The sequence below is a fragment of the Pagrus pagrus genome, assembly GCF_965226575.1.
Source record: "Pagrus pagrus genome assembly, chromosome: 21".
NCBI classification, from domain to species: Eukaryota; Metazoa; Chordata; class Actinopteri; order Spariformes; family Sparidae; genus Pagrus; species Pagrus pagrus.
Window position 1 is genome coordinate 18609897 of NC_140208.1, and position 27851 is coordinate 18637747.

General features: G+C 41.4%; 1 long non-coding RNA gene across 3 annotated transcripts in view; it reads right to left on the reverse strand.

The window, feature by feature from the left end:
* LOC311250427 overlaps positions 1-27851 on the reverse strand; it is a 185442-nt gene that overhangs the window by 54151 nt on the left and 103440 nt on the right. Inside the window, exon 6 of one of the 3 annotated variants that reach the window (XR_014621282.1) lies at positions 22581-23206. The exons of the other annotated variants lie outside the window; for them this stretch is intronic. This is a non-coding gene — a long non-coding RNA (uncharacterized lncRNA). Of the gene's footprint in view, positions 1-22580; positions 23207-27851 lie in introns of those variants that run through there. 3 annotated transcript variants of the gene reach the window in all.

Below are 27851 nucleotides of genomic sequence, written 5' to 3' on the forward strand. Positions count from 1 at the left end.
TTATACAGTAATGAAAACATAACTATGAATTTTATTTCCCCTTTTTGCAAATCGATCGCCCTAAATCCTGCACGCTGGACCTTATAAAATCACATTATCACCAATCGTGGAAGCAGCCAAAGAACTGAGGAGTTAGTAAGACAATAATTTGTGCATTCATCTACCTGAATCATGAAGGTGGAAGATTATTATGGTGCAACTTGCATTAAAATGACTAACTGTTTTCATTTGTTTCGAATGTTTTACCCAACGTAGCTGCGCTGCCTTCTCAGGGTCAAGCCAATTTATTCCACACAGCGTGCTCTGCCTGACTTCATGATAGTTCAGCTTACTAATACAATAATCCATAATTCAAAAGCTTGAGGGAAATGACTGCTACACTTGCATATTCAAACACTCATGAAGCCGCACACACACACGCGCATGCATACGCAAGATTGATTTGTCCTACCGCAGATAAAGCCTGCTGGGGAGGTTTGTGGTCCCTGTGATTGCACATACATGAACACACGAGTATGCTGCTTATGTAAACACTTATTGGTAGCCAAGGAAACAGAGGGTCAGCTGGTTTTGCTAACCTTTCCCTCCGCAGGCTAGAAAGTGCCCAGCCCTCGTTTTGATGCAAGAATAAGAGAATAGGCTATTCATATGCACACCCATGTTTTCGCAGAGTTTGGGATGTGGCCTTGAAACTCACCAGATGATGGAACAACTCACCCAAAACAACCTCTGTCCTCGTGCGACCTGTGCATGGCAGAGGGCAGTGGCAGCCATTTTAGAAGACTTGATGCTATTAAAATGTATCAGTGAGCAGAAAAAGTAGAGCCTGAATTTAAATGGGGATTCAATATATTTACCTTATTTGTCCATATCAAACTCACCTTGTATATTTCATCATATTTTTACACTTCTATGGTTTCTTCTCTCCCTTCTTCTGAGCTATATAAGTACCAAAAGTTCATGTAGTATTTATATACATCTGACTGATATATATCTACTCAAAGAACTTAAAAATCATGATGTACCCTCCTCTCCTGGAGCCCTGCCTTCATGAATATAATATGTGTCTGACAAATATGTGCATAAAAGCCTAATCCCAATACATCCTCCCCTTGCCCGCACAATTTAGCCCTACCCCTCTGTTTAGTGCGTTCACGCCTAGTGTAGGGTGTCCCAATCCTTGTTGGGATGGAGGGGTAGGGCGAAGTGTTTGGGGTACTCTAAAGGAATATTTCAGAGTGACACGTCAAACTGAGGGTTATAAGAACTCTCTGTGGTTTCAATTTATAATGGTTCTTTTCTTCACATAAAAACATAAAACAATCACTACTAGTTAGCTGATGTCTCGGTAGCTAACTAGCTAGCTAGCCAACTAACGTTACATCGTTTTTGCTGTTTTGCGCATGACGATCCGCCATTTTAACGTATTTCAATGTGGTGTAATAAAAACAGCAATGGCGAGATAATACTTGATGCAGTATGTACAATTAGCTTACAGTTATAGTATTTTGAGAGGGATATTGCTTGTCGCTGTCATAACTACCGTCACAATTTCAGCCAAATTGCACCAGATTGACAGCTAAAAATACTGTGCTCGCCTGATGTTAACATTAAAGCTGCACGTACATTAAGAATGGGTCAAAACACTATGTGATGCTAATGATGCTAAACGACTGCTGGATGTTTAAAGAGGCAGTTACAGTCGTGTCAAGTCTACAGCTTGGTCTGCTGCCTCAAATAGTCAAAAAGCATTAGTGTGATTATAAAAGAAATAAATCACGCTGGGAAAAACTCAAACAACAATTCTGTTATTAATGTGGTTTCTGTTATTGCAAAAGGACTGCAGATTCATAGCAGATGAACTGGGGTGACAACCTGTCAATATAAATATATGAATAAAAACACCCACACATACAAGATCATTTTTGGATACTATTAGTCTGACCAACAGAAGCCTGAGGCCAAATCTCCAGTTTGGCCAGTGGTCAGTGTGTATCTGCAGATGTGGTCCCTGCAGGATTGTGAGGTCTGGCCAGTCCACTCTGATGTTTGAGGCCAAGCAGCGGCCCACTGATATAGAAACCATGTGTGATAAAATGTCCCAAACCATCAACATGACATCACCGTGCTCTAATAATCTCTGGACGGCCCGCCTTCCACCGCCCCCTCCATCCACCCGCTGTTGTTGTTTTGTTTTTTACCTTAACTTCCCAAAAGAACACAGACTAAGCGCACATGTTCAATCTCAGCATCGGCCTGATTTACAGTTACACAACTTCACACCTGGCTGCAGCCAGCACAACAACATGCAAAACACCAATGTCTTCATTGAACGTGCGCTTCCAAGTTGATTGAGAAAGGAGCATTGCTCATCAGCTCTCTTTAGAACTTAGTCAGCGCTTCCAGGAACCAGAAACATTACAGTAACAGGTTGGCTTCGCTACAATCTGACACTGTCTCAGAGCCAAACATACAGTAACTGCTACCTCCGTGAGGTCCGCCATCATTACCACACACACCGCTTCACACGTCTCTTGCAAGCAGACCTAATGCCCTCGTCAATATGTACCGGAGCACTGCAGCAGACTGAAATGCACAACGCTGCCCCTTCCATTAAATCACTTTTAAGATGCTACACACTTGATATATTTGCACACGTAAGTGCAATCACATAATAATAAGTGTATTAAAGGAACATTTGGGATGAAACATCGCGTGCCTGCTGCAGACAGCTGCTGTATTGATTAATAGAAAAAGGAATCTGCAGCGTCAGGCAAACGTGTGGAGGAAAACTATTTAACGCAAAAATGAAATTATCCGCTCACAGCCTCTGTTTCCAATGACCTCCAGGGGGTCGTGCACAGGCAACGTTACATCATGCGAAAGGCCTTATTAGTTGTCTCAGTTACAACGGCTTCGTACTGCAGAGTCTAACAGTCACTAGGCTGTAACCACTTACTGTCCTCCAGTCAACAGTGCTGCTGCTCCACATGGAGGCTGACTTAAGGCTTTATTGGAGGCTTTTCAAGGCCAGGGGTTGAGCCAGTAAGCTAAACAGATGTTCTCATAAAGCAAATATAATGGTGATATGTCCAACCTCTGTGTCAGGGAGGAGGTGGAGATAGATTGATGGATTGTGGACGGGAAGGAAAAGATCGGAGGGGGCTGGACGCGGAGTGCCAGAGACGTGGATCGATGGACAGACAGATGATGGGAACGGAGGAACCTGAAGAAGCTCTGCGTATCATCACGAGGAGAACAACAGGAACGAGAGCAGAACCAGCAGATAACGGTCAACGCAGACATAGTCCAACACACCTACACTGTTCTTTTTTTCTCTGCCCCTCTCTTCTAGCTTTTTCTTTGGGATCTTTATTTCCCCGGGCTCTCTTCTCCTACCCACACACACACACACACACACACACACACACACACACACATATATAATCACACACACACTCGCAGAACTACAGGCCCTGTTGAACTTTCTCCCCCAGGTCATGCGGTGAAGGAGGACAAAGTGGTATCTATGTTCTGCAGTTCATATTTGTGTTGGAGGCGCCACGCGGCCTGAGCTCCATGTTAGCTTGAGGTAATTACACCTATACACCACCAATATCCCCTCCCATTACTGCACACTAATGGGCCTTACTGCTCGCACACACACACACCAATACAAATACAATCACAGTCACACACACCACTTTGTCCGGGCGCTAGGGGCCAGTGACAACATCAGTTAGCTTCGATCCGTCACGTCAACGTTGCTAGTGTTTTTTCTGCGGTCAGCCTCAAATCCCAGGCAAGATTTCTACAAGTGTGTGTGTCAGAGTGTGTGTGTGTGACAGTTTAATGAGGGATTTCTGCTTGTCACAGTGTTCATAAAAGTTACATTTTATGTTTGGACCTTTTTTTAATATTCTTCACCTTGAAAGCTGCACAGAGGAAGAGGAACGGGACAAAGATTCCACTAAACTAGTGGTGGAAGAAGTACTCAGTAACTAGTAAAAGCTACAATACCTTAATGTATAAATACTTTACAAATATTATTACTATACTATGTTGAATAAAAGCCCTGCATTCAAATTCTTACTTAGTAAAAATACAAAAGTACATTCTTTTTTTTCTATATATACTGTTGGGTAGCTTGTGACTTTTACCGCGGGGATCATCTTCTCTAATACATGAATATCAGTGTCATATTTTTACTAAAAGTAAAGATACAGTGGTAAAATATTACTTTGGTAAAAATAAAAGTCACCCATGTGAATAGTACTTGAGTAAAAGTATCTGATATGAAATGTTTTCAAGTATCACAAGTCATTTTCTGGACCAGATTTCGGGGCTAAAACTGAAACTTAATGATGGACCACAGGCCAAGAGCACGCACCTATTGTATTGTACTGTGTTGTGAGGATGCGAAATGGTACTGTACAGAAGCCCTGAGAGGCCAAAATTGTGAAAGACAAAAAGATTCTGGTGATCCAAGTCTGACCTAAATTGTTTTGGCTCTGGTGTTTATGATTTAAAAGACATTTTCCTTTTTTCACTTGCTATTCAGGGCTCCTGAACTAGGATCCCAAGTTATCTGAACTGCCTGACAAAGTGTCACTCACACAGTGCTTAGATTATGTAAAATAATTCTTAATAATTAGGTATCCTTGAAGTGCAAATTATCTCACAAAAAAATAAAATAAAAACAAAAGCAAAAACTGTGTTTCATATTTTAGTTTTAATTGTTGTCACGACAAACATCTGGGAGGCCATCTGGTGGGCCCTGCAACCAATTATCTGCTTGGCTGATTATCAGGTCTGATATTCAGCGTTTTTCTGATTATTGGAATCAGTTGTTGTTTTTTTTTATATCCAACTGTATCAGGAAAAAGACTCCCGCACAATGTCCACTTCACTTGCGATTAAGTTTATTGACGACCATGTTTTGGTACTTAGACCTTCATCAGGTCATCTCAATCTAGATAACTTGTTCCTGATTTTGTCGGCCTTCAGTCTTCTCCTAGACACCTGTCGACTTTAAGGTGTGCAAAAGCTGCACTCTGTAATATCCAATTGTATAAAATAAATTATTTTTAAAATGCACCATTTTGGCTCTGATGCAGCATGCAATCTGAATAGTAACTAGTAACTGAAGTTAGAATAAATGTACTGGAATAAAAGGTGCAATATTTGCCTCCAATTCAGTGGAGTGGAAGTATAAAGTAGCAAACAATGGAAATACTCTAAAATAAAATTACCTAAAAACTGTGCCTTAGTACAGTACTTGAGTAAATGTACTTAGTTACATTCCATCGCTTATTATTATCACATCATAATTTATTTGTTGATGATATATTGTGACATTAATCTAAAACACATGTAATAAAGTCAAAACTATAATATTTTCCTCAGACATGTAATGCAATAGAAGTAGAAAGGAGAAGAAAATGAAGGCGTGCCTCTAAAAGCAGCAAGTAGATGTTGCTTTCCGCAAACGCACTAAACCCAATTGTCAAATAAGAATACAGTGATACATCTCTTAGCAAAAATGAATCTTGATTTTATTTTTACTTGAAAAAGTCAGACTTATAAAATAAGAACAACAGTAGCAGCAGCAGTGGTGGAGAATGCTTGTGTCATCCCTCTTACAGCACGAGACAGGTCGTGAATCTTTATGAATTCATTTGTCATCTGGGGAAACAAACTGGAACAAAGAGCACGAGTGATTCTCGATGCGCTCGCAGTTGCCAGCATCTCATTCTTGGACTCCTCCAGAAATAAACCCATTTGATGACTTTATGAACTCTGTGCTTTATGGCCGGGGAAGCTCTGATCAGGTAGTAAATAACTGATGATTTATGCAGTCGGATCCCATCGCTGCACCTCTGCGTCCCCTCCACAAGTGGGGGATCAAAGCCAGGTATGTGCCGAGGCTCAGCCGCCCGCCGTCTGATATCTGTCAGATTCATTCTGGTTGAGCCACAGCAGTAGATCATATCTAGATGATGCTCCCTCAGCAAATACTGTGTGTGCAAACGCTCTGATAAAAACCTCATCTCATATCTGAGCAGCCAGCGGTGGCCGACTCGGTTCTTTAAGAAACTTCTGGCTTTGTTTAAGCTCAGTCGAGCGGTGCGTTTCTTGTTGCCGTCGACATTCTGAATATGCATATTTTCACACAGGCACACAGCACTGACACACTCCCACTCTCACAGATGGAAGCGGGGCTCTGAGGCGCTCGGATGTGAAAACAGGTTGGAGACGGTGGGGTCAGACTTTTACATGCTGTCTAATGGCGAATCCAGCTGACTGTGTAACTGATCCACTCCACATAAACAGTAAAACACACGCCACACACGCACATTATCAGGCATGCATGCGGACCGCAGACTATTGATACGCGCAGCTACTGAACAGAACGAGAACTCTTCACAGATGACATGCTGAAGGATATAAGATGCATTTATTATCTCCAGGACAACTTTGAAGTGGAAATGTTCTGAAACTTACAGCTATTGCCCGTCACCTCTGTATTGTAGCGTCTGTAGCCTAATGTCTGGGTGTGAATGTGAATGGCCAGCTCTGCACATTAACTCTAACAAAGTGTTGATCCAGCACTGAAAGATCTGAGCCAGGACGCGACTCAGCGCCTCTTTGAGCTGCATGAGAAAAGGCCGACAAACACAGTCGGATCCTTAATTGCGCTCTCGTGTAAATAAATCTCACGCACTAACAACAAACCGGTGGAGGTTTTCTCTCTCCTCTGTTTAGTCGTGCCCCTCCGCTGTGAGCTCTGGTTAAAGTCAAGCGGGAGACGGTGAGGGACGTTCAGATCGCAGTAATAACAATAATATAGTGTGATCATGGAAACTGCAGAATACATACGCTGCTGCACACGCACAAATGAAAAGGCGTCGGTAAAAGATAAGAAACGTTTAAGCTGAATGAATGAATGAGCCGGAATGCCCTTACAAAGATGTAGTCGTTCTCATGAAAAGGGAAAAATTGATTCCATCAGTGAAATGACTTCTTTTAAAAACCTTTTGACTGGACTGAACTCTGTTGCTGCTTCTGAGGTTGCATTCCCACACAAATAGATCACAGATAGGCAAGCTTAAGAGTCTTGAACGTGCTACCTACTAACATGATTCCTAACATGTTTTTGTGTATGCGTGCATCCAAAATGCCCGAGAAGGTTCAGCTACTGTTCTACAGAGAGAATCCTGGCTTTATTATTTGGAGATCCTGTGGTGATTACTGTGTATTGAGGTCATATCTTCTTGTTGGTCTCCTACTCAAGCTCTCCAGCACTACGGTGCTACACCTCGGCTGTTCAAAGCCAGTTTAAGACGCTGGTACATGTCTACTGTTGTAAATGGTTCAGACCCATCCTACGTCCAGAACATGTTTAAACCATACAGCCCAGTCCATCCACTACATGTATGTTCCCAGAGCTCAAAGTGATGTCTACAAATTGGTTTGCCTGTCCAACAGTCCAAAACCCAAAGACTCTTCATTTACTATCATATGTGACGAAGAAAAGCAGCAAACAAGACACTTTTGCGAGAAAAATTACTTTAAAAGGACTAACTGATTATCAAAATTTCAATCGGCTCATTGATTTACCGAGTAATTGTTGCAGCTCTGCTACAATGGGGGGCCCAGCTACCGTTCAACGATATCCACACTGTTTGCTGACATTACCATCATTGTACCTGCACCTCAGCCCGTAAAAAAATATGTATAAACCTTTTTCTCTAACTCTTATTCTCTCATTGTTCTAAATGTAGCACTTGAAGCAATTCAGCATATTTGATTAAGTTTGATGGAAATCAATGTAATGTGACATAATCAATCAATAATTTCAGTCATTGATCAAAATAGCTTCAAATGGGTCTTCTGTTACTGCTTTGTGCTCTGTCCTGAGAGTAATTCTTTGGAAATGACAGTGAGGGTGTTTCAAGCCTAAGATCCAATCATATCTATCCAGGTTGGAGCTCCTATCAGTTCATCGGAAAGCCTGTATATCCAGACTCTATCAGGTTCTCTTCATCGTACAACCAAAATGAGAAGCAGATGTTACATGTGTGTGAATGTTTGCATGTGTTTGTGCATGTTTGTGAGTTTGGAGACAGGTCTTACGGAGGCCAATCACACTCTGGCTCCGTCGTCTGGTATCATCAGTCTTGTCACTATCTGGTTTATAATCCTGCATTTTATTGACATATTGTATTACTAATCTGCAGTAAATGCAGTTAGCACTGCCACCTCACAGCAAGAACGTCCTGGGTTTGATTCTTCTGGCGTTTCTGTAGAGCTCGAGAATGACCGGCAGACGCTGCCAACTGCGTTCGCTGGAACACACGACCGAACCGGAGGTAGCGCTGGGATAAGGTCACACCACAGCCAAAGCTAATAATAGTTAATGAGCTAAGACCTCAGTCAGACAACAAAACCGAGCGGCGCTTTATTTTTTTCCCCCCTTCTCAGTCTGCTACATATCCTCTATCAACTTCCTCCTCCTTTTATTCCATCCTCTTTGTCTTATTAATGCCTTCCTACCAGCGTTTTAGGAGAATGCTGTCTGACTATTATACAGCACATCTTTTGATTTATTCTTTTAATCTCAACCAAGGTGGCTTATGTTTCAAGAGGAAATTAATAAATGGAATTCCCATGAGGTGATGAAGCTCATTTAATTTTATTGATCTCAATCTTAAAAATGGTACAGAAGCACAGTCACCTCTGGCAGCGAGGTGATGTTTTCAGTCCTCTGTGTTTATGTGTAGTCATGAGCTTAATAACTACTGATCAGATTTTAATGACCACTGCAACCCTTGATTCAAGATGGGCCAGTAAACAACATGGAAAAATCGTAAGGACATCGCAGCTGTCCAAGTACATTCTGGTTTGCTCTGTGTCGAGCTGAGGTTCTGGAAGAGGCCCGTTGCTCCTTGTAGAGTTATTGCTGCGCTCACCTGATTAGCAAATGTTTTTCATCTTATAAAACTTTATAAGCCTATTTATATAAAGAAGGCCACAGCTTGTGCGAACACGAATGCTACACGAGCAAACGCATGAAGGGCTTTTTCTACAATGACGACCACTGTAAGTGTCTGATTTATTCTTTTCATTTCTTCTTGCAGTGACACAGGCATTAGTTGCTTTTTGCTAAGAGGCTTACGGTGGCTTATGGCGGTATTCATTTCAGGTGGAGATTAATAAGTGCAATGCCTGAACATTTGATAAAAAAGCAGTTTGTTTCACTTTGCCCACAGGAGGTAAATGTAATTCCAATAAGAAAACATCACTATTCTTCATATGATTGTCATGCCATACACTGTATTGTGCAATTAAGTGTACATGCTAAAGATTGCAGGTATAAATAGGTTCAAATGTGTTGTGCTGAAACAGTTGAAGTGAAAGTGCGTATTCAGACCTGCATTAAAACTATGCAGCTGTTTACTGACTAGAGGAAAGTTATAAGATTACTTGTAACTTTTGGGATAAATACATGGATTCATTTTTCACTTCTGTTTATCAACCTGACTGCAGCAGCAATCCATGGAGTTGAACTCCATTGTCGGGTGTTTATGTGACTGCTGACTGGTGCTGGAGGGGAAATTCACTCAGGTGAGTGCTGAATGTAGTGAGATTTGACCTGAACGCAATGTGTGTAGTTGCTCGCTAGCTTGGGGCTAATGTACAGTAATCTGGCTGTTTGGGGCGAATTAACAGAAATGGTCCGGCAGTCAAACTTGTACAAGTAACGCCTCGCTGGTTGTGAAACGACAGTGAACAGCAAACCACCATTCCTGATAAAAATTCATCTGTCATGACTCGACTTCCCTCTGCCTGAAGCAGCGACAGACGACAACATAAAACACACCATTACCTTGAGTAAACTTGTGGATTTCTCTGGGTTTGAACATTGTTGGAAAAATATGGGATAATGTAATTTTAATAACCTTTGAATGCAGAATTCTCACATATTGTATCTTTAAGTTATCGCCAACCAGAGATAAGAGCAACTTCTGTGCTAACGTACTGCTAAATTAGCATCGATATAGCACACTATATACTGTTCTCATCTAAAGTATGCTGAAAATTGAAAAAAGCTTTTGTGGGTTCAAAGTCAGCAGTAATGGACCATTTTTACCTTCAGCTCACATACTAACCAATCTCCCACAGGAGTTTACCCTTTAACTTCAGCTTTATTTGTTGTACCTGGGAATTCACTGCTAATTCTGAGATGTACTGAACCTCTTAGACTGATTCCTGTCCTTGTTTTTGTAGCCCTGGCCTCATTTTGCCTCATTATTTTCAATGGAAATAGTGCTCTGTTACAGTGGGCTCCTGCCAAGTGCTAGAAGTTAAAAACACTTTAATGTTTAACACAAAAAAGCACTTTAAGTTGGTTTTCAATAGTTGCTTGGCAACAGCAGCACTGACCGGCACCTCCACAGCCTCGAACATGCTCCTTTTAAGCCAAAAGAAAGAAGTGGCCAGTGGAGACCGAGGCTAAAACTTCCTGTCAGTGAAGGACGTTATATGAGGTGGAAATCCAGGTCGTGAGGGGTTGGAATTGAAATGGAAGTAAAACTGAGGGCACACACATGCACTTCTAAATGAGGGCAAATGTGAAATAGGAATTTTATTGCGGACGAACGAAAATCGCTGTTTTCTTTTTCCTAATATATTTTTGTAAAAGAAAACTACGTGTAATTGCACAACGTAGCAGCAATATTCTGTGTTGTTGTGTTCCTCTGGGCTTTTCAGATTCTCCCAAATTGCTGGTAATTCATAGATTCCTGAGTCTGTGCACAGTTTTTGCATTATGCATTAAAGTATGTTCTCTCTAAACCCATGGGTCAAACCCATTAAGCATAAACTCTTGGCGTCCACATGGCACAGTGATGTAGCCCGACCACCATCTCTCATTATAATCCCAGCCTTCCTTTCCCTCATATCCTTACAGCATGCTGGGAGTAGTGTTTCATGCCGCTGGAGGCCGGTGCTCATTTCGAGGCAGACATCAAGATTTCCCCCCTTGATTTTTTTGCTGTGATAACTTACTCACAAGGTGACTAAAGCGGGGGGATAAAGTGCGCATGTGTGCTTTATACTAAGTGTAAGTTTGTTCATTTCACTGCACACGCACATGTGGAACATAATCTGGCAGGATAACGCGCCGTATTAAAGAGGATCCAGACGAACGACCACCCGCTGTGCAGGTAGAAACCTGAGCAGGTCATATAAGATCTGTGTAGCACTGTTTCCAATAATGGCTGTGTTCACACTGCAGCTGAAAATGGCTCAATTCTAGGATGGTTTGCCCCCTAACACACAATATTCAATAACTCTGCGAAGAACATTGCATTAGCCTCCTCTACACAGTCAAAATATTGCATTTCTAACGTACTTGATATGTGATACGAAACTGGATATTCAACATGTGTGGCTTAAGTGGAATTCATTTAACATTGTTGTCATGAGTACATTTTAAACATTCACCTTAAAAAATCAATTTAGAATAACACACAAAATGGACACACAAACAGATGGGATTGATATTTGTGTTCGATTATGACCTAAAGGTTTATAGCATACAAAAACATATACAAATGTTTGTTGAGATATTTCAGTCTAGTGTGCTGGACACTGACTGAGCTACTTGCTAGCATGACTACAAACATGGGCGTAGGTCTGATGTCCCCTGTAGAATTTTGGAAGTTGATTAGAAAGGATGAACACATTCATCCTTTCACAGAGTAAAGGTTACATTTATAAATAAAAGGCACCTTGGCTTAGTTCAGTTTTCTGCCTTGTATCACTATTTTCTGATGGTGGCTAACTTTAGCTAATGTTAGCTAACTTACACAAAGGTTACATGCTGGCATTCCGACATCCCAAAAGTCCGACATACCGCTATGTTTCATTAAAGGTTTAAGTGTTGCCATTCCAACAATTAGGGCCTAATGTCAGAATGGCGTTATGTCAGAATGGCGGTTGCCTACCCTTACACAAATATGTACATGTAACATCGAGTTATTCGCTGGCATTATTAGGCCTACTATTATCTATTTACACCACTTCTAAGTCATTTTTTTTTTAGCATTTATCGTTAGCCTATCCGAATGGCCAGCAAAAACTACACATTTTAGCTTTAAAGTAGCATTAATTGTTTTTGTTTGTTAGCAAACAGAAATGCTAGCATTTCTTACGTTAGCAAGTCCAACACATCTTGCATTACAAGTTAAGATTGACATTTACAGATAATAAAAATCACTGTGGCTCAATTTAATTTTCAGTCTTGATTGAAGACTGACAATTTTGTCAGACTGAGGTTAACTTCAGAGATGGATAACATTTCTCTATGGGGATGTTATACAAGTGTGCCCTTTCACCTTACATGTACTTATTTAACCCATAGCACTGATTAGTGCAGCTTTAGGTCTGTAGTGTAACTGTTTGTTTTGATGGGAGATGATTAAGGGTTGCTACCTCCATGTTAACTTAAGTTCACTGTAAATATAAAGAGCTTTCATAGACGGGGTCTCTGTGGTTGGTTGACACTGTAACTCTTTTAAACACCAACTCAAACCTCTCCATTTCTGACCAGTCACTCCAAAATTATAGCCATATCATGTTCACTATCTGCTTCTGCTGGTTTAGGTTAAACTGACTTTGTGCTCTGAGTAAAAGGAATATGTTTATTTTCATCCCAGACCTGGTGCACGGAAAGGAGAAGTCAGTGCCGACACGTTGTAAACACCCAGATTGGACGTTAGATTGAATGGTGTCACTGAAACCGGACCTCTGCGTAATGATAGGCAATCACTTCATTAACTTAGTAGAGTACATGATTCAGAGACGCCAGTGGAAGCCGGTGATAAAACCCAGACCTAGAGCCGACGCACCAAATATATACAAATGCATACAAGCCTAAACGCATGTGCAACCATCCCATACGTCCACCGTAACGGTCGGAACAAATGTGTAAGGTTTGTTTGACCTTCAACCTGTTCACTGATCCAGCTCCGTGTTTTCAGTAGTGGGCCTCCTCTTCCAGTAAACTCTCTCCTTTTCCTTCCCGTAACGGCTACTTTGTGTATACATGGTCTTCAAACCACAGAACGGCACGTGACGGAAACTGATGCAAGAAAAAAAAATTGAAGATGGAGTGACTAGTCATGTATTAACTGGAAAAAAAATGACATGTGAAACATTTTGTCTGGGTCTTAAAATACAATGGTTAGAAATGGTGAACATGCTGAATCGATTATCACCAACTGTAGCCCTGCCATAAAAGGAAACCTTGCCATATTCCTGCCTCTATTGTTTTTATACTGGGAGAGCAACTGAAGCTAGTCAGGATTTGTTTCATCGACATACCTGCAAACTGTCAAAAAAACAAGCCCAAATCCCATCAATTCCAATCTGGTTTTGGATAAATGCTCCTGATCAATGTGTGGTGTGACCTCGGTGGCTGGGTCATTAGTAAGCAGCGTGGCTATTGGCTGCCTGTCGCAGCAGCGGAGGGTTATGGCTCCTGCTAAATCTCCTGGGAGGGCTGTAACAGTGCAGAACAACAATAGGGCCGATGCTGTGTTTAGTCTGCGTCTGCGGGGGCTTACAGCAGATTTTGCACTTTGAAACGAGACCCCGGCTTTCGACCAAAGACTTTAAGACTCTCTTGCAGCTAGCTTATTACATCTTAGTTTACTTTTCATCTGTGTCCAAGGCACACACAAACACCATCACACCCAGACCAAAACCAGAAGCATAGGTTGAAATTCAGTGCTTCCTAATCTCTGCTGGCCATCTCTTGATGCTGCTTCACTCTTTTTAGGAACTGTATGAAAATGATTGGGGTGGGGAAGAGGGACTGAAGCTAATGCTTCATTTAAAAAAAAAAGTATTACCCTCCCCACGATTATTAATATTTTCTTTGGATCCTCCCCTGACTTTAAAAAATATCACGTTACCTTCTTCATCTGAATGTCCTGAAAGTAATATGATTAGTGACTGCTGAACTCAGTTTGCTGTTAATAACTGAAGGTGCACAAAGACTTTATGATGGTATTAATTTAAACTAATTCTTTAGTGATAGATTAATGTAATAATAATTGTCACATATCACCCAGATCATGCAACATAAGTGGAACTAGCAGTCGCAAAAACCTTTCATTTCACAATCAATAAGCTGTTATTAGTCATTTCAGACCCGAGAGCTGTCACTGTCACTTTAAATGACACATTTTACATCAAAGTCTGTTTACAGTTCTTAGCTAGTACAACTGCATATATAAAAATGTTGTGTAAAGTATTCTTAATGCTCTAGGCTGCATTGTTTGGGGCTAAAGATGACAAGTTTAAACATTTTTTAAATATTTGTCGCTTTGAAGTTAGAAAGAAGCTAGCTTAGCAGACTTCTAGCCTGCTGCTAATCTCTGCTAGAGGCTAGCATTAGCTGCTACTAGCTAAACGCACCTGAATTTCTAAACCAAATGACTTCTTGCCAGGTTGAACTGTGGGTAACGTAGGCAACACGTTTTGACAAGAAATACGAATGTGTGGAGTAAAAACGACGACATGTCGATTTTGTTACCAACATCTTGTCTGTTTCTGGAGATATAACTGAAAACTGATATGCTGCTCCTATTTGCTTCTGGTTGATTTGATTAGGAAAATAAAGTCTTGATGCACCTTTATGAGTTGTTCTGCATGTAAAGTCCATCTTTGTGATACAATACTTGATCTTTTTAGTTTTCAGAATAAAATAGATTCATCTCTCATCTCAAAAAAGTTAAAGGGCTCTCCCAAAAAATGTTATTTACCGTCCTGTTAGCCAAAATAATAATAATAAAAACGGCAAAACCCTGCCCCATTGCTCACCCCCCTCCCTCCCCCCCTAGAAGGTGCTACGTAGCTACGCAGGTATGTATGTCAGACTGAACACACACACATGCACACACACACAACATTAAATACTTGTCTCTGTCAGACATCTTTTGGTTTCTGTGGCTTCTCGGCAGCCCAGAAGAGCCTTGTCTAAATAAATGTCAACTTGCGACCAGGGTTTTAAAACATCCACCGCAGTAAACTGAGGGAGAATCGGTCTTGTCAATCACGTCACACATCCGCCTGCCCCGGGGTTACGAGCGGCGACTCCGGTGGGCCCACCCCCACTCCCTCCGTCCTTCTTCCATAACAATTGGGAGGGATGTGGAAGTCCAAAACACACAAATGATCAGGTGCTGAACATTTACAGCACTTGTTTCTTTCAGCTCAGCTCAGGGTCTCACAGGGTAGAAGCCAAACCGCTCCTTTTTTAGTATTTTTATTTTTGTAGGACAGTTTTCAGTCCTCGGCTGATTATTTTTAAGGCTGGGGGAGTTAAGGCTTCTGTCTGACTTCTGGTGAAGAGCCATAATAAAGCTCACCTTTACCCCACAGCTGAACCAGAGCAAGAAGGCATGGTGGATGATTACTGTTAGTTTGTTCATAAAGAGGTCTCACTGAATCACTGTTAGGGTGTGGTTAATAATAGCATTAGAATAATCTAATGACACCGTTAAAATCCAATAATCTGAATTTAACAGAAGTTCTTACAAGCTGTAATAAATAAAGTCACACAATTGACGATTTAATGTATCTGCCACTTTTTACATTTTTAAAATCTGAGTGAAATTTTCCTAAGCACAATCCATACACCATCCAAAATCACATTAATCCTGTTAATGAGCCCACTGTCATGGATATAAATGTGGAGGACAAATAATACAAATACAGTTGAGCTAACTGTACCCAGTGAACTGGCGACTGAGTATATATTCTAATCGTGATCCGCCAATCGACCGCAGATAAAACTGATCTCTATCTATCGGAGTACAAGCAGATGAGACACTGACCCACAGTCGCTATGATATTGAGGGTTTTTTTCACCAACATGGAACCATCCCGTTCCAGTTCTCACAGCTAATTTAATCATTCCGACTCAAAATAAATTGTTTCATAACTCAAACATTGGATCCCAGTTAGAACCAAAAAATAACATGTTTTCCTTGTGTGTGAACCTTACGCCAGTTCCGCTCAAAACAGGTGGAAACGTTGGATGGTTTGGTAGATAACTCCAAGCACACATTGAAATACACAACATCAGGAATGTTACTTACAAAAGATCCAGATAGATTTTCTAGTGACATGATGTAAATGTATTAAATGGGTGTATTTATTGTGCTACCTATGCTTCTTTACAAACACGGAAAACAAAATATGTACATGCTGTAACCTGGTATCCACACCCTCTCTGATATTTGCCTGCAGCTTTTCTGTTAATACGCATGCAGAATCACAGCTTCCATTCCTCTTTGCAGTCCATCCATCTTCTCCATCTCATCAACAGAACTCCACCTACTGTCACATGGATGTGGTTAAATTTGGGTGCAAAACCTGACGTACCTCATTTTGCAAAGCCCTTGTGGAGGAAATGGTCACATTCTTCCTTCCTTCATGGATCTAACTGTCAGATCGAATCATGTTATTAGTTGAGTTCAGTGCTGTTTTATTCTCCTACGGTGAGATTAATACCCACTATATGGTTTATGTTCAGATGCATCAATGGTCGGCTCAAAATATCGGCTATCCGCAGCTTCAAACGTGTATAAACAAATATGTGGAGCACACACACAAAGTGCACGCTAACAGCCGCACACACTCATGCATGAAGACAACAAACAGGGAAATTACTACCAGACGCACAAACATTTGGCCTGGCAGCAAACCAACCGCCACTGGAGGTATTTTATACTGAATATCAAGCTGGCTGATCGAACAGTGACAGTGACACCAGCCATGTCGGCCAGGAGACAAACACACACATAGAAACCTACACCACGCTCACATACAGCATCATGCACACTCTGAATCTGTGCCATGTCCACGTTCAACTGAACCCTGATTAACAGTGTCACTCTAAATCACAGGGTTGATTTCAGCACTAAACCAGACCTGAGGCTGATTGGAGACGCATGAAGAAAATGACTTGAAGAGGGGGAGAAGGGGGGAGGACAAGGACAAGAGGGAAGTGGTGCAGAGACAAAGTTTTAAAAAGGAGGGTAAGAGGAAGAGCAGGGGTAACGAGGAGAGATGGATGAGATTAAATAAAATAAAGAGTAACAGCACACACAGATTTCCTTCAGCACGTCATTTTGTTGTCACTGAGAAACAGTTAAACCGAAGCACGTTTCTCTGTGATATTTCCAAAGAGTCCGAAACGTTTACTGAGCAGTAAAACGTTTTTGACGTGAATCGAAGTCGACGTTCTGAATTTAATTAGACGCCGTGAGTTTGCAGCGACGGTAGCGGCGAGCGCGGGGAGTGTTTGTCTGTACACATGTTCCTACTTTATTGTGAACTCCGCTGACCGCACTTTAAAATACGCACAGCAGTTGGGCCAGAACCAGGACGCCAATAAAACTGGTCCAGGTAGAGGGAGGAGAGGGAGGAGGAGAGGGAGAGAGGGAGGGTCTTGTGGATTTGCTGTTCGTGAGGTCACAAGTTGGATTCCAACAGAACCCGGACCAGTGTGAGTCCAAGGTCAGGAAACTCTGTCTGACGACAAGTGCTAATTGCTGCAATGGTTCGGAACTTCATTTCCCAGAGGTCACCTGGGTTGTTCTATGATAGATGTGACATTTCTCTTCCTTTAGTTTAGTTGATCATCATGCACATACAGTCTAGTCTTTCTTTGTTAATACCAAAACTTATAAAGTTAAAAATATCTTTTTTTCCGACTTCTCAGAACATATGAATCACCTTCTGTCACTCAGCAGTACAGGCTGAAGTGTTCAAGTGAAGCCCCACAGCCAAACATTGAACAGGGACAACGCTGACGACAGTTGGTTGGTGCTCCTGACAATCAATATCCAAAGACAATGAAAAGAGTAAAGTGTGAAAGAGATGTGAGCCGAGAGGATAACATATTAAAAAAAGAGGAGGGGAAAGACCGGCAACAAGTAGGAAACCTCCGGTAAATGCGTCATCCTGGAAGGTGACACCTCTGGACCGACGAAAGGTTCCACTACACAGACACACATACGTACTCGCACACTTGTGTTTGTGTTGCTATGTGTTTGTTGGGCAGGTTGAGAGGTGTGTGTTGTGTGAAAGGACTGGCAGACTTCTAGAAAAGACCTGGTGACTATGTTTTGCGGTGTATATAGGTGGGGGCATGGGTGTGTATGGAGAGGAGGGAGTGTGTGTGTGTGTGTGTGTGTGTGTGCGAGGGCGTATGAGGGCGTGTGTGAGGGTGTGGTACGTTAAAGTGTGTGTTTATGTGCTGGTGGCACGCAGCAGCCGTGTGCATAAATAGGAACATGTCAATGGTAGGTAGAGTGACGGTGATGTCATGGGTGTTTTTCCAATATGTGTGCTGCTGTTTGTCTGTGTGGGTATTCGTGGGTGTGTGTGTGTGTGTGTGTGTGTCCTGTAAGGATTTGCAGCGTCACTTCAACACTCTTGTTTTCCCCTGTTTGTGTATGAGCCATAACCCATCCTGCCTCATCCTTTTCTTTCTCCTCACAAAGCTTTATTGATGATCAACTGAAGACTGCAGCTCACTATGACTGATTTATTCACTTATGTCGACAGAATTTGGTGAAATAATATTGTTGTACGATATTATTGTGAACACTGCCATACAATATAGAAACCTAACAAAGTCTCAAACAAAAAACTTAAAGTTGAGACCGTTCATTTTAGATAAAGATGGACAATATAACAAAAAGTCCCCAAAAGTCATTTGTCGAAAAAAAGTGTTAGAAGGTAGTTATAGTAGTCGTTGTAAGAGTTAAGTCTTGCTTAGTGATACATTTGTTTTTCCATGATTACAGCAACCCGTTGGGATGTTTGCCAGATGCCGTCCCCGTCCCTCAACCCTCACTGCTTTAAGTCCCTATTGATGACGCGGCTCCACCACCCGATCACCAGCGTTGGGATCATTACTCAAAAAAATCCTACATATCCTAAGGAGGACATGCACAAGATCTTTTTAATGCTCTTTAAATGGCATGTAAATGACATTTACACTGCAAAAACTCAAAATCGAGTACATTTGTCTGAATTCTGGTCAAAATTCTCCTTATCAATCACAAGAAAGTAGCATTTCACTGAGGTGAACTGAACTGAAATGATTTTCCTTTGGCAGTTTTTCTTTTTTTAATTCTTTTTTACTAAACAACTGGTATTCATTGATTTTTTTTTTAAAGTGGCATTTGTTTCCACTGTAATGGGCCAACTCACTCGCTCGCTCGTTCAGGAAACCATGAATTTATATAAGACTACTCCAGCTGTTTTTGCTTGTTTATCACTAAAGTAGTGGTTATATGTCACGAGGAGGGGTCAAATACAAATGTGATTACAGTGATGTGTTACTTCATAGCGTGTTACCTCCAACACGGATCACTGCTGCAGCGCAAGACTGGCTCCGAATGACCTCACCGACCCGAGATGGCTGCGCCTGTATACAGGATATTCTGGCTTCATCTTTGTACGGCGGGAGGAAGTGGGGACGTGTTGTCCATCTTGATATACGTCAGTGGTTGAGAAAAACAGCGAGTGGGCAAATGTCTTAAAGGTCACGGTGAATTCCAGAGGTGAAACAACTGCATGCAAAGTCAGTGGACTGATGCGAGTGGACTGTGCAGTGTAAGCAAAGCAAATTGAAGTGGAAATGTTCAAATGAGTCAAAAATATTTCAGCTAAAGGAAAACATTTGCCAATCTTTAACTTTTATTATAATACATAGACAAAGGAGGAAAAGGGTTTGAGTTAAAGAACAGCAGCGTCACATTCTTATATAATGACCAAAAGTCAGACACTGATTATGTTTTGTTTATATATTTCATATATAAAGCCCCTTCCATGTTGTGCAACAGCATGTGCCAATCTGAATTCAGGTCAACCTCAGCCCTACAGGAACACTTATGCTACTAAGTGAATATAATCATTTTGAATTATTTGACTTATGTTTGATGTCACACCATCAAAAGGCCAACTTTGGGTAGCTGGGAACATTCACGCGTGCATACAAACCTCTGCAAACGTCCACAAACTCGTAAGACACAAAATTAGCATTTCAAACCACAGCTTTATAATCATTTGGCGCAGCTTTGTACTGTCCCAGGAATAAAACCTTGTTACGATCCTAATGTAGATGTGTGACCCTTAAAGGCAGCCAGTGTGGGAGCAGGCCTCCCTTGTTGTGCTGGCATGGCACCTCCAATCAGCTGCCTGTAAAGCTGTCAGTAGGACCCTGGAGGTACGCAGCACTGAGCCCCTGTTAAGTATCCACAGATCACCCTGCTGGTTTTGTTCCTGAAAAACACAGTGTTTACATGCTCTGAGGCATGTGGTGTGGGGTAAAAGAGGTGGAATTAAAGCAGAGGGTGGGGCAAGAGGACTTAGAGAAATACATGTTGCATATAATGTTGCTAATCTCCTTTTGAAAGCCGTATATCAGAGCTGATTTTGTTTCCCAAAGCAAAATATAGGCCCCATTAGTTGTTTACCACAGGGCGCTCGAGAGAAATTCCACAATATGGAGGTCATTACCTTTGGTTTCTATCATGCCCTCTGACAGATCATATTTCTCCCAGCGTATAATCGTGTCTGCCTGCAGCTAATTATTTGTGTAAACCTGAGCAGGCTACTGCTGCTGGCTTTTATGGGATATATTAGTTATTTTAAATGACGTTGAGCACAGCAGGAAAACAGTAACGGGCAGTTAAAAAAAGGCTGACACTTGGTGTATGTGTGTGTTTCTGATGGTTTTGGGGTTAGCTTGAAAGCGATGCCACACAAGTATCGGGACTCACAAAGTGAACTAAAAAATATTGGATGAAACAGACGTGTTTACCTGAGTAATAACTGGGATTATGAATAGAAATAATAACGTACTTTATTGCTCCTTTAAATGAAAGTAATGGAGGGTTCAAACTTTACATTTTCCATCCCACTTTGGCCCTTTTCAACTTCTTCATACAAAAGCCTGATCATCTTTGTCATAGTGAGTTAAGCCGGTCCGTCTCCATTACTTGCTTTAAATAAAAGGTGCTTTAATCACTTCCATTTCATTGACACTTCAACTGCTTTCACATGTTACACAGCAACTGACACAAACTATTTTTGTACCTCAACTTGTTGGTTCAGCTACTTTAAGATCTCAAAGAATCTGAGCTTATTTAACCACTAACCTGCCCCCCGACACTTGCTGCTTTTATTCTGAAAGTGCTTTCACCAGTTGCAACACTACTACTCCACTACTCACATTTTTGCCGCATTCATCTTCATTTACATTTCTTCTTTCAGTAGCTGCGTTTACACGGACAATATTCCGATAATATTCAATCTGATCGAAATCAGATTCCAGCGTAACTCTTCACATGGACACTAAAAAAAGTAACCTGATAAAGATGTTTGTTTACATACACCAAGCATTTAATCCGAATTTTTGACATGCAAAGTGGTTTCACCCGCCGTGAAGCATCTAATCTGCCGGAAACATAACAGAAGAAGTTGTTTTTTTTAACTTGTTAACTAGTAATGAGTACACCAGGAGCCTCAGACAACGTGCCAAATCATGTTCGCCAATCGTCACTTTCCCATTAGATCATCCATAAGTACGTCTTGGCCGGAAAACACTTTTACCATTTTGACTTTTAGCCTTTAAACATCAGCACGCTGCCTTCAAACTTCTCCAGCGGTTCTTGATGTGGTCAGTGGTTTGGTGGACCGCGGCTTTGTTCATCTTTTCAAAGACTTGTTTGAACAACTTACGAGCCTTTCCAACCATCGAGGAGTTCAACAATCTTTAGCTGCTTTAAGTCCTCCAACAGATGCGTTTATCACAGACCACTTTCTTTTTGCTCCTGCCATGTTTTTGTGCCTCCGTCACAATGATCTTACGCCCGCGTGGGACAAGCATGTGCAGAAAGAATATACTGTATTTGGGCATTTATTCTGATCATTGGTGCAATATTAGGATCCGTGATAACACGGCTAGTGTCGACACTTCAAACCCTTTCATGTCTGCTCATCCTGTTGTCTACTCATACACCTTTAACTACAACTACTTTCACTACTTACACTTCAGCTGGCATTGTCTTTCAGTTTACAGCCTACACCTGTACTGGCACTACTAGATTTTGAGACTTCCACTTCAACCGACACTGTATTCATGACTTCTGCTTTAGTTGACACTTCAACTCCTTTCAGTGCTTGAGATTGAAAAGACTCTTTCAGCAATCAATCAACTGGTATTTCCCTTCACTCAGCACTAACACCCTCAGCTCCTTTCAACAATGCTCTTCCAACTTTTTTCACTATTTGTATTTCTATGGCCACTTCACTAACTTCAGGATTTCAATGATGTCAAATGTTTCAATGGGAAAACTGCAGCAGCGACCGCATGTAGATTGTGTTTAGAAAATGCAACCGCTCATTTGACCATAGTGGGAAAAAAAGAATAAAAACATTACATTCATCATTCAGTATATCCTAAATATGGAGGTTCCACTCTGTAAAGTGTTATGATTGTACCCACTGAGAACTTGTAATGTTGTATCTCTTCCAAAGCAGATAATTTATTTTATTTTTATACCATCAATCAATTTGTCAGAGTAGGTGTTCCTTTTTCCATATGGTGAATATCTCATTTTAAATGCAACGTCTTGTATATACTGAAAATATAAAACATTTACACATGTAAAATCACATCAGAAGAAGCCTGTGAGAAGCTGGAGAGTTGTTGCTTTTTGAAATGTGGTTTGGTACAGAGCAGAGGTGGAGTCAGATAGACAATCTGCAGACCTGTGCAGGGCACCACCACAGCGTTGGTAACGCTGCCAGCCAGACTCAGCCTGTGGCTCCAACCTGGCATCAGGGCTGCAGAAAGACCCAGAGCAGTCGCCTTTCATGTTGCTTTCACAGGCTTAGCTCCTACTTGACAGAAAGACATTAGCAGTCATTACCACCGCGCCAGAACCTGCTATGAAGTGATGTCTGTGTGTGTTTGTTCATTTTACGATCAGTTCTTCTCTCCTGTTACTGCGGCGTGTCACTTCGCGAGTAGCTGAAAGGTTTGTCACTTGGTGAGGTTTCCATTAAGTGCAAGCTCCGTGCCAATTCAAATGTGCCAGGCGTTGACACACTGTAAACACACACACACACACACACACACACACACACACGCAGAAGAAACCAGCAGGCATGAATGTTCAGCCAAAAGGGGATTCTGAAGGTCAACACTGATATGAGTACTTCTGTGTTGTGTTGTGTTGTGTTGTTTGTGTTTTGAACACGTTGGCAACATGATGGGTTATGTTGCCGACGTGTTCACTCACATTAACCGTAACCACCATCATTTAGCTATTTATCTATTAGTTTTAGCTACAGTAACAGCTAACACCCTAACCACTTATCCATTTTCTTTAGCTAACTATTTCAACCACTTATTCATTTTTAGCTACTTTTAGCTAAAGTAGGCTAATGGCTAAAAGTCGCACCACGTATCCATTATTTTAAGCTAACTTTTTCAAGGGGGTTTAACATTTCAATCATGTAGGCTATTCATTAGCTAGCTTTTTCGCTAAAGTCATACCAGTTATCTATTATTTTTTGTCAACTATCTCAACCACTTATCTGCTAAATTCAAACAGACTATTTCAGCCATTGATCCATTTTAGCAAAAGTAAGCTAATGGCTAGAAGTCATTACCACTTAACCAAAAGTTTTTGCTAACTCTTTCGACCATTTCATTAGATTTAGTATTTCACTCGTCAGTTACTTTTAGCTGACTATTCAACCATTTAACCATTACGTTTAGCTAATTTGAACAGCAATTACTTCTAGCTAGGCCTATCTTTTTCAACCATGTACGTGCATTATTCAAGCTAAATGTTTAGACCCCTGCTCACTTGCTAACTATTGGACACGCACTCTCAATCTCATTATATCATCACAGTGTTCAGATGTTACAGTTAACTCAATAAATGTGCTAATCTAAATATAATGTATAGTTTTTTAGTTAAATCAGCTAATCCACAGTCTTTCCATTTTGCTACCGGCTGCTGCCTAAGTGCTCCCTGATAGGGATTTACTGCTGTACATGGTCTTAGTTGAGGGACTAATCACATTATTGTAGTTTTCCAGATTAAACAAGCTCAAATTACTGGAGATGATGGATCAAACCTTGGCTTGGCTGTGTGTTTCCTGTGGCCTGGAGTCTTCTGGACAAAGAAATGATGCAATTTTGTATCATTTCTGAGAAGTGATGCTTAGATTTGAGGATATCCTAGAAATTCAAGCCTTCATGACATTGGCACAAATGCAATCCTTAAAGACTGCCAGGTTTAGAGGAGGAAAGGTCTTATACACAGATCAGTGTTCTGATGAACAGCTAGTGCATCAGATCCATGTTTCTGTCTAATTCAGTGAGCTACATGTGACTTCCCAAGCCCCCAACTATATAATGTCAATCCCAGCATTTGATAGTGTTTTATTAGGGGATTACCCCTGATTGGCAGGTGTTACTAAGTGTTTACTAGTGGATGCAAGTGTTACTAGGTTGTGTTTGGAGCGTGCACAGACAGAAATTAACAGCTTGCATCCATTCTCCCACTATACTGTGCATGAAGAAAATCATTCCCAGGCAGCGAGCCACCCCAGTTGAAAATAAAGAGGGATGAAGTGAAGATGGATGGAGAGAAGCTTGCAGCCAAGCCTGTATCGCCTGCAGGAGAGATAATCAGAGCTCCTGCTCCCAAACTACTGAGTACTTTCTCTGTTTTTCCTGTGTGGCCGGGCCAACAGTAACACTCATCAGGACGGGTGGGGCGAGCACAAGTACGAGTCAGATAAGGCAACAGACAGAGTGGTGCAAAATGTCTACGTGATAGTCTACACAGTGGGACACAAATAGCGAAAATGGTCTGACGTTTTTATGTAATCCAGTTGGTTCTGCGTGAATGTGGACAAGATCTGTGCACACACACACTCACACGTGCACAGTCAGAGCAATAACACTGTCAGCATCAGCAGTGAGACAGGCAGGATAGCAGCCCTGCCGCTGTCTGTCTGCCACCTTGTCATATAAATCTTTACAACACAACGTACTGGCACACGCCGGGGTGTGGATGGATGTTCCCTCACTGTGTGCACAGATGGTGTGTGTGTGCATGAACTGATTCATAATCGAGACCATATAAACCTGTGTCTGTCAAGAACATGTAATTGGTTATGTGTGTGTGTGTGTGTGTGTGTGTGTACTGACACTGACAGTATTATTGGGCTGGTCAGGACAGCTCGGGACGCTGAGTGATGTTCAGGCCGGAGGTGCTGAAGGAGGGTGGGTATGCTTAAGTGAAAGCTCTTTTCTGCTCTCATGTGGCAGCAAGTCCATACTAGAGTGCTACTAGTGTGTATCTCAGATCATTTAAGTACTGACCTGTTCATCTCTTATAATTCCCTGCACTGCAACAGGGAAACTACTTTTGGCGATGGTTCCGGCAATTTTTCTGATCCACAGGTCGCAGCAGTTACGCGCCAAAACAGGTAGCAAGACAGCAGCAGAACACAGGGAACAAGAGGACTGCTGGCTCATATACACATGGTAGTCTTGAAAAATATTTTTAAAATACATTTGCAAATGTTTTATAAGGAAGGAAATGCTTAGGCAGATGGGATGGGGTTTTTAACAGTTAATTAGTACAATGAGAGGAATTTTAAAGAAAATTGTTAGGTGAAACAGTTTAACACTTTTTCAGTATAATTGTACTCTGTCTCACATTTTAAATAGTTCATAATATCTTAGAATGCAGTTGAAGAAGAAGTTTGAGGAGGATTAATGAGCTCCAGTAATCCATTGTTTCTCACTAAATAGGCAGAATAAGGACTTCTAGCGGACCCGTCTGATGGGTGTCATTAAATTACAGCAGCTAGCAATTTAATGAAGGTATACACAGTTAATGGTTGTTCGTCTACCAGCTGGGGAGCGCCTAAAGCTGGGGTTGGTAAGATGGAAAAAGCTACTCCCCCCAAACCATGAACGTGCACTGTCCGACTGAGTCCTGATTCCTCACGAGTGTCGGGAAGAAGAGTGTATTAGTGCATCGTTTTCATCACGAGTGATGGGCGGAGTCAGGTTGACAGGTTGATAGACAGGTAGGCTGCCCATACAATATCTTCAGGCTGCTAAAATTGATTGGATGAAGTTATTACAGCCCTGTTGCTGCCACAGACCATGGATTCTTTTTCTTTGTCCCCAAAGCATTTCATATTTTGATTACTGTCTGGATGTTAAGAGATTGAATACAAATATAATAAAAAATGCTTCTGAACAGAATTAACAACCCCAGCTTTAATTAAATCGGTTTATTTATCTAATCAGAGTCAAGATTAAATCTTTCAATGTTATCCAAATCAACTTTGTGTTTAACTGGACAGAAAAGCAATAAATGATGTCATCATCATTTATAGTGATGACAATCTGAATGAGTGCCATAAAACAAGATGGAAATGATTATTTTAGGGAGATTAATTACAGTGACCTTGACGTTAAAAGTAGTCAAACGAGTTCGTGTTTGCTGGATAAGGAGACCTCGGGACATCTCCAGCCGTGTTTGTGGCAACAAACGTGTGCTGTTGATACGCCGTCTGATGTTAATTCAAACTCTCAAACTTTCCTCATCTATTTTAGTTAATTTAGCCAAATTATCAAAAAAAACAGCCAAACAACCACCAGATGTTGTGTTGTGACTGGCTCAAGAGGCCACAGATAGATACAGGGAGAGACACTGAAAATGCACTTGAATGAACTCATTTATCTGGGTCCAGGTAGGTACCGGGCCCCACCTACCGATTACCTTCAAGAGAGGAGCACAACCAAACAGGACAGAGGGCCGTCACAGCCTACGCATGCACGTCTCTGTCCTGTTAGAATGTAACCTGAATCACGTCCAGGAAATAACCCAGAAATACAGACTCTGCAGGTAGAGACAGACGATCGGCAGCAGTTCCTCATGCTTGGAGAGCCGAGAGTTACAAAATGAACCTTCTCATATTCAGCTATTTATCTTCAACTTGTACGTCACTGAGACGTGTTGACCTTTTTTTGTCTCTAGAAGCTGTGAAACTAAATACGTGAAGGGGTTATCCAGAATTTACATGAGTAGCTTGATTCCGTAGTAGTTGCTGCTGTCTGTTCAGTCTAGTGTGTAATAAGCTGGTAGTGCAAGGAGAGCTAATGTAAACACAAGGTGATAGAGGGGATGATCTGAGCTTGTCTGTACAAATCACAACCCTATCCAAACTACCACATTACACACACACAAACACATTCACATTCAGTTACAGTGTGTACATATAATGGTAAGAGCTTCGACCTGCAGGTTTGTTCCAAATGTGTGTTTGTTTGAGACAGACAAAGAAACAGACAGGATTGTAAAATGAGACGATAAGGTTTCTCTCCAGGAGCAGTAGACAGTAAACAGTAGATGCTGCCATAGTAAATTGTAAATGTATTATAGGATGGACAGAATGAGGCTGCAACATCACATGCAAATGTGTACGACCAACCCACAGCTGTGAACAGTGCTCACTGTAAAAACACCACATTATCTTATATTCTCTGACAGAATTAATAATGAGGTGTTTGGACCGGGAAATGATATATTTTTATCATTTAGAATAAAAATACGAAATTATTTTGCCGTCAGATGCAAGGAACACCAACTTTTGGAGTGCAGTCCAACATTTCTTTCTACCAGACATCTCTACACTAAAATATAATCAGTGAT